The sequence below is a fragment of the Pleurodeles waltl genome, chromosome 10 (assembly GCF_031143425.1).
Source record: "Pleurodeles waltl isolate 20211129_DDA chromosome 10, aPleWal1.hap1.20221129, whole genome shotgun sequence".
Classification (NCBI taxonomy): Eukaryota; Metazoa; Chordata; class Amphibia; order Caudata; family Salamandridae; genus Pleurodeles; species Pleurodeles waltl.
In genome coordinates, this window is record NC_090449.1 from 328,286,900 (window position 1) to 328,296,562 (window position 9,663).

Below are 9,663 nucleotides of genomic sequence, written 5' to 3' on the forward strand. Positions count from 1 at the left end.
CCATGCACTCAGTCATTTAGAAAATGCAGGGAAGCGCCGTATTTAGTAGAATACAGAGCACCCCTATGCTTCCCCCTGCGCCAGCTCTAAGTTAGCTGCAGAGCATCAACGCAGCCATCCTTGCGCCATGGTACAAGGATGGCTGAGTTGAGGTGGTGTAGGAAGTTGGCTCTTTATATACTATTTCAAAGTAAGAAATAGTGTGCACAGAGTCCAAAGGTTCCCCTTAGAGGTTGGATAGTGGCAAAAGTTGCTAATTCTAATGCTCTATTTTGTGGTAGTGTGGTCGAGCAGTAGGCTTATCAGAGGGTAGTGTTAAGCATTTGTTGTACATACACAGGTAATAAATGAGGAACACACACTCAAAGACTTACCCCAAGCCAATAGGTTTTTATATTGGAAAATATCTTTTCTTAGTTTATTTTAAGAACCACAGGTTCAAGATTTACATTAAACACTTTAAATGTAAGGTACTTCACTTAGATACTTTAGGAACTTTGAATTAAAACAATATCATGTACCGTCTTTGTAAAAATGGCAATAAGCTATTTTCAAAGTGGACAGTGCAAAAATCAACAGTTCCTAGGGGAGGTAAGTAAAGGTTAGATTAGGACGTAAGTAAAACACTTATAAGTCTCAGTCCTGGGGCATAGGTAACCCATCGTTGGGGGTTCAAGGCAACCCCAAAGTTACCACACCAGCAGCTCAGGGCCGGTCAGGTGCAGAGGGCAAAGAGGTGCCCAAAAGATATAGGCACCTATGGAGAACAGGGGTGCTCCGGTACGAGCCTGCCAGCAGGTAAGTACCTGCGTCCTCGGTGGGCAGACCAGGGGGGTTTTTGTAGAGCACTGGGGGGGACACAAGTAGGCACACAAAACACACCCTCAGCAGCACAGAGGCGGCCAGGTGCAGTGTGCAAAGTATAGGTATAGGTTTCAATGGAGGGACCCAGGGGTCACTCTAGCGGTGCAGGCAGGCAAAGGGGGGGCTTCTTGGGACAGCCACCACCTGGGCAAAGCAGAGGGTCGCCTGGGGGTCACTCCTGCGTCGAAGTTCGGTTCCTTCAGGTCCTGGGGGCTGCGGGTGCAGTGTTGGTTCCAGGCGGTCCCTTGTTAGAGGCAGTAGCGGACAGGGGGAGCCTCTGGATTCTCTCTGCAGGCGTCGCTGTGGGGGCTCAGGGGGGTCATCTCTGGTTACTCACGGGCTCGCAGTCGCCGGGGAGTCCTCCCTGAGGTGTTGGTTTTCTGCAGGTCGAGCCTGGGGCGTCGGGTGCAGAGTGTAGAGTTTCACGCTTACGGAAGGAAACATGAAGTCTTTGGAAGTTGCTTCTTTGTTGCAAAGAAGTAGCTGGTTTTGAACAAGGGCGCTGTTCACAGGAGTTTCTTGGTCCTGTAGTCCAGGGCAGTCCTCTGAGGCTTCAGAGGTCGCTGGTCCCTGTCGGATGCGTCGCTGGTGCAGGTTTTCAAAGTTGGAGACAGGCCGGTAGGGCTGGGGCCAAAGCAGTTGTCGTCTTCCTCCTTCTCTGCAGGACTTGCAGGTCAGCAGTCCTTCTTTCTTCAGGTTGCAGAAATCTTATTTCCTGGGATCTGGGGAGCCCCTAAATACTGAATTTAGGGGTGTGTTTAGGTCTGGGAGGGTAGTAGCCAATGGCTACTGGCCCTGAGGGTGGCTACACCCTCTTTGTGCCTCCTCCCTGTGGGGAGGGGGCACATCTCTAATCCTATTGGGGGAATCCTCCAAACTCAAGATGGAGGATTTCTCAAGGCAGGGGTCATCTCAGCTCAGGACACCTTAGGGTCTGTCCTGACTGGCGGGTGACTCCTCCTTGTTTTTCTCATTATCTCCATCAGCCTTGCCGCCAAAAGTGGGGGCAGTGGCTGGAGGGGCGGGCATCTCCACTAGCTGGGATGCTCTGGGGCGCTGTAACAAAAGGGGTGAGCCTTTGAGGCTCACCGCCAGGTGTTACAGTTCCTGCAGGGGGAGGTGAGAAGCACCTCCACCCAGTACAGGCTTTGTTCCTGGCCACAGAGTGACAAAGGCACTCCCCCCATGTGGCCAGCAACATGTCTGGTGTGTGGCAGGCTGGCAGGAACTGGTCAGCCTACACTAGAAGTCGGGTAGGTATTCAGGGGACTTCTCTAAGATGCCCTCTGAGTGTATGTTACAATAAATTGCACACTGGCATCAGTGTGCATTTATTGTGCTGAGAAGTTTGATACCAAACTTCCCAGTTTTTAGTGTAGCCATTATGGAACTGTGGAGTTCGTTTTTGACAAACTCCCAGACCATATACTCTTATGGCTACCTTTCACTTACAATGTCTAAGGTTTTGCTTAGACAATACGGGGGCATAGTGCTCATGCACATATGCCCTCACCTGTGGTATAGTGCACCCTTCCTTAGGGCTGTAAGGCCTGCTAGTGTGGTGACTTACCTATGCCACAGGCAGTGTGAGGTTGGCATGGCAATCTGGGGGGAGTGTCATGTCGACTTAGTCATTTTCTCCCCACCAGCACACACCAGCTGAGAGGCAGTGTGCATGTGCTGAGTGAGAGGTCCCCAGGGTGGCATAAGACATGCTACAGACCTTAGAGACCTTCTCTGGCATCGGGGCTCTTGGTACCAGGGGTACCAGTTACAAACGACTTACCTGAGTGCCAGGGTTGTGCCAATTGTGGAGACAAAGGTACAGTTTAGGGAAAGAACACTGGTGCTGGGGCCTGGTTAGCAGGGTCCCAGCACACTTTCAAATCATAACATAGCATCAGCAAAGGCAAAAAGTTAGGGGATGCAGGAGGCTGGCCTGGCATATAGTGGGTACCTTGTGGCACTTACACCCTGTGCCAGGTCCAGTTATCCCTTATTAGTAGAATAGAGGTGTTTCTAGCAGCTTAGGCTGATAGAAGGTAGCCATGGCAAAGCTGAGGCTGAACTAGGAGACATGCAAAGCTCCTACTATACCACTTATATCATATAGCACAATATCATAAGAAAACACAATACTCAGAGTTACTAAAAATAAAGGTACTTTATTTTTATGACAATATGCCACAAGTATCTCAGTGAGTACCCTCAGTAAGAAGGTAAGTAATATACACAAGTTATATGTACACAAACCCAAAACATAGTAAGAAAAGTAATGCAAACAGTGTAGAAATACAATAGGATGCAGTAGGCAAACATAGGTCTAGGGGCAACACAAACCATATACTCCAAAAGTGGAATGCGAATCACAAATGGGCCCCAGACCTATGGGTGCTTGTAGAGGGTCGCTGGGACTGTAAGAAAACAGTCAGGGTGTCCAAGATACCCCACCCCAAGACCCTGAAAAGTAAGGGTAAAGTGCCCCTACTACCCCAATAGGACACAATAGTCGTGATAGGGGGATTCTGCAAGAACCACAAACACCAGCAAAGCACTGAAGATGGATTCCTGGACCTGAGGACCTGCAAGGCAAGGGCACCAAGTCCAAGAGTCACGATAGTGTCCAGGGGGGGCAGGAGCCCAGGAAACCCCGGATGAAGGTGCAAGAAGGCTGCCTCTGGGTGGAAGAAGCTGAAGATTCTGCTGCAACAAAAAGGGCTAGGAACTTCTCATAGGCTAAGAAGATGTCCCACGGTGTGCTGGATGTTGCAGAAGTGTTTCCACGCAGAAATACCACAAACAAGCTTCGCTAGCTGCAAGGGTCGCAGTAGAGGTTTTTGGGTGCTGCTGGGGACTAGGAATGACCAGGATGTCGCCCCCTGGAGGAGGAGACAGAGGGGGCGTTCAGCAACTCAGAGAGCCCCCACAGAAGCAGGCAGCACCTACAGAAGTACCAGAGCAGGCACTTAGAAGATTTGTGAACCAGAGCTGGTTCAGAGTCACAAAGGAGGGTCCCACGACGTCGAAGTCCAACTCAGAGGGTTGAGCACTGCACAGACAGAGTGCTGGGGATGCAGACTAGGCTGTGCACAAAGGAATCCTTGGAGAAGTGTACAGAAGACAGAGCAGCTGCAAATCACGCAGTACACAGGTTTGCAGTCTAGCGTGGGAAGGCAAGGACTTACCTCCACCAAACTTGGACTGAAGGATCACTGGACTATGAGGGTCACTTGGATAGAATTCCTGTGTTCCAGTGACCAGACTCGTCAGGATTAGAGGTGACCCAGAGGACCGGTGATGCAGTCTTTTGGTGGGGCTGTGTTAGCAGGGGGAAGATTCCGTCCACCCACGGGAGATTTATTCTTGGCTTCCAGTGCAGGGCGAAGACAGACAGCCTCCATAGCATGCACCACCAGGAAACAGTCGAGAAAGCCGGCAGGATGAGGCGCTACAATGTTGCTGGTAGTCATCTTGCTACTTAGTTGCAGTTTTGCAGGCGTTCTGGAGCAGTCAGTGGTCGATCCTTGGCAGAAGTTGAAGAGGGAAGTGCAGAGGAACTCTGGTGAGCTCTTGCATTTGTGATCCGAAGAATACCCCAGAGGACAGACCCTAAATAGCCAGAAAAGGAGGTTTGGCTACCAAGAAAGGAGGAGTGGCTAACAAGAAAGGTAACAGCCTATCAGAGGGGGTCTCTGACGTCACCTGCTGGCACTGGCCACTCAGAGCAGTCCAGTGTGCGCCCAGCACCTTTGTTTCCAAGATGGCAAAGGTCTGGGACACACTGGAGGAGCTCTGGGCACCTCCCCTGGGAGGTACTGGTCAGGGGAGTGGTCACTCCCCTTTCCTTTGTCCAGTTTCGCTCCAGAGCAGGGCTGGGGGATCCCTGAACCGGTGTAGACTGGCTTATGCAGAGATGGGCACCATCTGTGCCCATCAAAGCATTTCCAGAGGCTTGGGGAGGCTACTCCTCCCCAGCCCTTCACACCTATTTCCAAAGGAAAGGGTGTAACACCGTCTCTCTCAGAGGAATTCCTTTGTTCTGCCTTCCTGGACCGGGGCTGCCCAGACCCCAGGAGGGCAGAATCCTGTCTGAGGGGTTGGCAGCAACAGCAGCTGCAGTGGAAACCCCGGAAAGGCAGTTTGGCAGTACCCGGGTTCTGTGCTAGAGACCCGGGGGATCATGGAATTGTCCCCCCAATACCAGAATGGTATTGGGGTGACAATTCCATGATCTTAGACATGTTACATGGCCATGTTCGGAGTTACCATTGTGATGCTATATATAGGTAGTCACCTATGTATAGTGCACGCGTGTAATGGTGTCCCCGCACTCACAAAGTCAGGGGAATTTGCCCTGAACGATGTGGGGGCACCTTGGTAGTACCAGGGTGCCCACACACTAAGTGACTTGGCACCCAACCTTCACCAAGTGAGGGTTAGACATTTAGGTGACTTATAAGTTACTTATGTGCAGTAAAAAATGGCTGTGAAATAACGTGGACGTTATTTCACTCAGGCTGCAGTGGCAGGCCAGTGTAAGAATTGTCTGAGCTCCCTATGGGTGGCAAAAGAAATGCTGCAGCCCATAGGGATCTCCTGGAACCCCAATACCCTGGGTACCTGAGTACCATATACAAGGGAATTATATGGGTGTACCAGTGTGCCAATGAGAATTGGTAAATTTAGTCATTAGCCTGCAGTGACAAATTTAGAAAGCAGAGAGAGCATAAACACTGAGGTTCTGGTTAGCAGGGCCTCAGTGATACAGTTAGGCACCACACAGGGAACACATACAGGGCACATACTATGAGCACTGGGGTCCTGTCTAGCAGGATCCCAGTGACACAAGGGCTAAACACACACATATATACAGTGAAAATGGGGGTAACATGCCAGGCAAGATGGTACTTTCCTACAGGGGATAACTGTAGAAAAGTACCATCTTGCCTGGCATGTTACCCCCATATTTCACTGTATATATGTTGTTTTAGTTGTATGTGTCACTGGGACCCTGCCAGCCAGGGCCCGAGTGCTCATAAGTGTGCCCTGTATGTGTTACCTGTGTTATGACTAACTGTCTCACTGAGGCTCTGCTAATCAGAACCTCAGTGGTTATGCTCTCTCATTTCTTTCCAAATTGTCACTAACAGGCTAGTGACCAATTTTACCAATTTATATTGGCATACTGGAACACCCTTATAATTCCCTAGTATATGGTACTGAGGTACCCAGGGTATTGGGGTTCCAGGAGATCCCTATGGGCTGCAGCATTTCTTTTGCCACCCATAGGGAGCTCTGACAATTCTTACACAGGCCTGCCACTGCAGCCTGAGTGAAATAACGTCCACGTTATTTCACAGCCATTTACCACTGCACTTAAGTCACTTATAAGTCACCTATATGTCTAACCTTTACCTGGTAAAGGTTGGGTGCTAAGTTACTTAGTGTGTGGGCACCCTGGCACTAGCCAAGGTGCCCCCACATTATTCATGGCGAATTCCCCGGACTTTGTGAGTGCGGGGACACCATTACACGCGTGCACTATACATATGTCACGACATATGTATAGCGTCACAATGGTAACTCCGAACATGGCCATGTAACATGTCTAAGATCATGGAATTGCCCCCCCAATGCCATCCTGGTATTGGGGAGACAATCCCATGATACCCCAGGTCTCTAGCACAGAACCCGAGTACTGCCAAACTGCCTTTCCTGGGGTTTCACTGCAGCTGCTTCTGCTGCCAACCCCTCAGACAGGTTTCTGCCCTCCTGGGGTCCAGCCAGGCTTGGCCCAGGAAGGCAGAACAAAGGACTTCCTCAGAGAGAGGGTGTTACACCCTCTCCCTTTGGAAAAAGGTGTTAAGGCAGGGGAGGAGTAGTTCCCCCAGCCTCTGGAAATGCTTTCATGGGCACAGATGGTGCCCATTTCTGCATAAGCCAGTCTACACCGGTTCAGGGATCCCCCAGCCCTGCTCTGGCGCGAAACTGGACAAAGGAAAGGGGAGTGACCACTCCCCTGACCTGCACCTCCCCTGGGTGGTGCCCAGAGCTCCTCCAGTGTGCTCCAGACCTCTGCCATCTTGGAAACAGAGGTGCTGCTGGCACACTGGACTGCTCTGAGTGGCCAGGGCCAGCAGGTGACGTCAGAGAGTCCTTCTGATAGGCTCTTACCTGTGTTGCTAGCCTATCCTCTCACCTAGGTAGCCAAACCTTCTTTTCTGGCTATTTAGGGTCTCTGCTTTGGGGAATTCTTTAAATAACGAATGCAAGAGTTCCTCTGCATCTCTCTCTTCACCTTCTGCCAAGGAATCGACTGCTGACCGCGCTGGCAGCCGGCAAAACTGCAACAAAGTAGCTAAGACGACTACTGCGACCTTGTAACGCTGATCCTGCCGCCTTCTCGACTGTTTTCCTGGTGGTGCATGCTGTGGGGGTAGTCTGCCTCCTCTCTGCACTAGAAGCTCCGAAGAAATCTCCTGTGGGTCGACGGAATCTTCCTCTTGCAACCGCAGGCACCAAAGAACTGCATCACCGGTCCTCTGGGTCTCCTCTCAGCACGACGAGCGAGGTCCCTTGAACTCAGCAACTCTGTCCAAGTGACTCCCACAGTCCAGTGACTCTTCAGTCCAAGTTTGGTGGAGGTAAGTCCTTGCCTCTCCACGCTAGACTGCATTTCTGGGAACCGCGTGTTTTGCAGCTGCTCTGGCTCCTGTGCACTCTTCCAGGATTTCCTTTGTGTACAGCCAAGCCTGGGTCCCCAGAACTCTAACCTGCAGTGCACGACCTCCTGAGTTGTCCTCCGGCGTCGTGGGACCCTCTTTCGTGACTTCGGGTGAGCTCTGGTTCACTCCACTTCGTAGTGACTGTTTCAGCACTTCTGCAGGTGCTGCTTGCTTCTGAGTGGGCTCCTTGTCTTGCTGGATGACCCCTCTGTCTCCTCACGCAATTGGCGACATCCTGGTCCCTCCTGGGCCACAGCATCATCCAAAAACCCTAACCGCGACCCTTGCAGCTAGCAAGGCTTGTTTGCAGTCTTTCTGCACGGAAACATCTGCAAGACTCTTCACGACGTGGGACATCCATCCTCCAAAGGGGAAGTTTCTAGCCCTTGTCGTTCTTGCAGAATCCACAGCTTCTACCATCCAGTGGCAGCTTCTTTGCACCCACAGCTGGCATTTCCTGGGCATCTGCCCACTCCCGACTTGATCGTGACTCTTGGACTTGGTCCCCTTGTTCCACAGGTACTCTCGTCATGAAATCCATCGTTGTTACATTGCTGGTGTTGGTCTTCCTTGCAGAATTCCCCAATCACGACTTCTGTGCTCTCTGGGGAACTTAGGTGCACTTTGCACCCACTTTTCAGGGTCTTGGGGTGGGGTATTTTTCTAACCCTCACTGTTTTCTTACAGTCCTAGCGACCCTCTACAAGGTCACATAGGTTTGGGGTCCATTCGTGGTTCGCATTCCACTTCTAGAGTATATGGTTTGTGTTGCCCCTATCCCTATGTGCTCCCATTGCATTCTATTGTGACTATACATTGGTTGCACTGTTTTCTATTGCTATTACTGCATACTTTGGTCTTGTGTACATATATCTTGTGTATATTTGCTATCCTCATACTGAGGGTACTCACTGAGATACTTTGGCATATTGTCATAAAAGTAAAGTACCTTTATTTTTAGTATAACTGTGTATTGTGTTTTCTTATGATATTGTGCAAGTGGCACTAGTGGTACTGTAGGAGCTTCACTCGTCTCCTGGTTCAGCCTAACCTGCTCTGCTAAGCTACCTTTTCTATCAGCCTAAGCTGCTAGACACCCCTCTACACTAATAAGGGATACCTGGGCCTGGTGCAAGGTGTAAGTACCCCTTGGTACCCACTACAAGCCAGTTCAGCCTCCTACATTGGTTGTGCAGCGGTGGGATAAGTACTTGCAACTACTTACCACTTTGTCATTTTGTACTTTTCATAAGAGAAAAATATACAAAACAAGTTCAGTGTATGTACACCTAACCAAAAAGTTTTGCTTTTCTTCTCTTACTCTTTTGCTAAGTGCTGAAAGGTACCTCTAAAACTTTCAAAAAGTTCTTAAACTTAAAAAGTTGTAAAAGTTTTTTTTCTGTCCTTTAAAAAGTTCTGAAAACTTTTTATTTCTTTTTCTTTCCCTTAAACCTTTTCTATTATGTCTGGTACAGGTCAAACTCTGGATCTGTCCAAGACTGCTTATGACCACCTTAGCTGGAAAGCAGCAAGGAGTCTCTGCGTTGAAAGAGGTTTAGGGGTAGGGAAGAATCCCTCTAGAGAACTATTAGTTAACATGCTCGTTGAACAAGATAAGACCTTCGTTGGCACTTCTGGTGAGAGATTAGCTGATGGTTCCCACTCTGATTCTGGGGCACCCCTAGTAAGAGAGTTAGAAGGTAACCTTCCCAACATGCCCCTTAGCAGGCCACCTAGCATGGCTGGTACCAATGTGAGTTCCCATCACAATAGGAGTGTTACTTCTGTAGGCCAGAATGTTAGAGTGCCATCTGTTAGGGACAGGTCTCCCTCTGTTCATTCACACCATTCCTCTGTGTCAAGGCATGCCCAACCCACCCTCCCTGAAGACAGAATGTTAGAAAGGGAACTCAATAGATTGAGAGTGGAAGAGTCCAGGCTGAAGCTTAAAAAGCAACAGCTGGATCTAGACAGGGAAGCATTTGACTTAGAAAAAGTAAGACACAGGTTGGGGTTTGGACACCATGGTGGCAGCAGCAGTATTCCCAATAGTCATCCTGTAAAAGAGCATGAT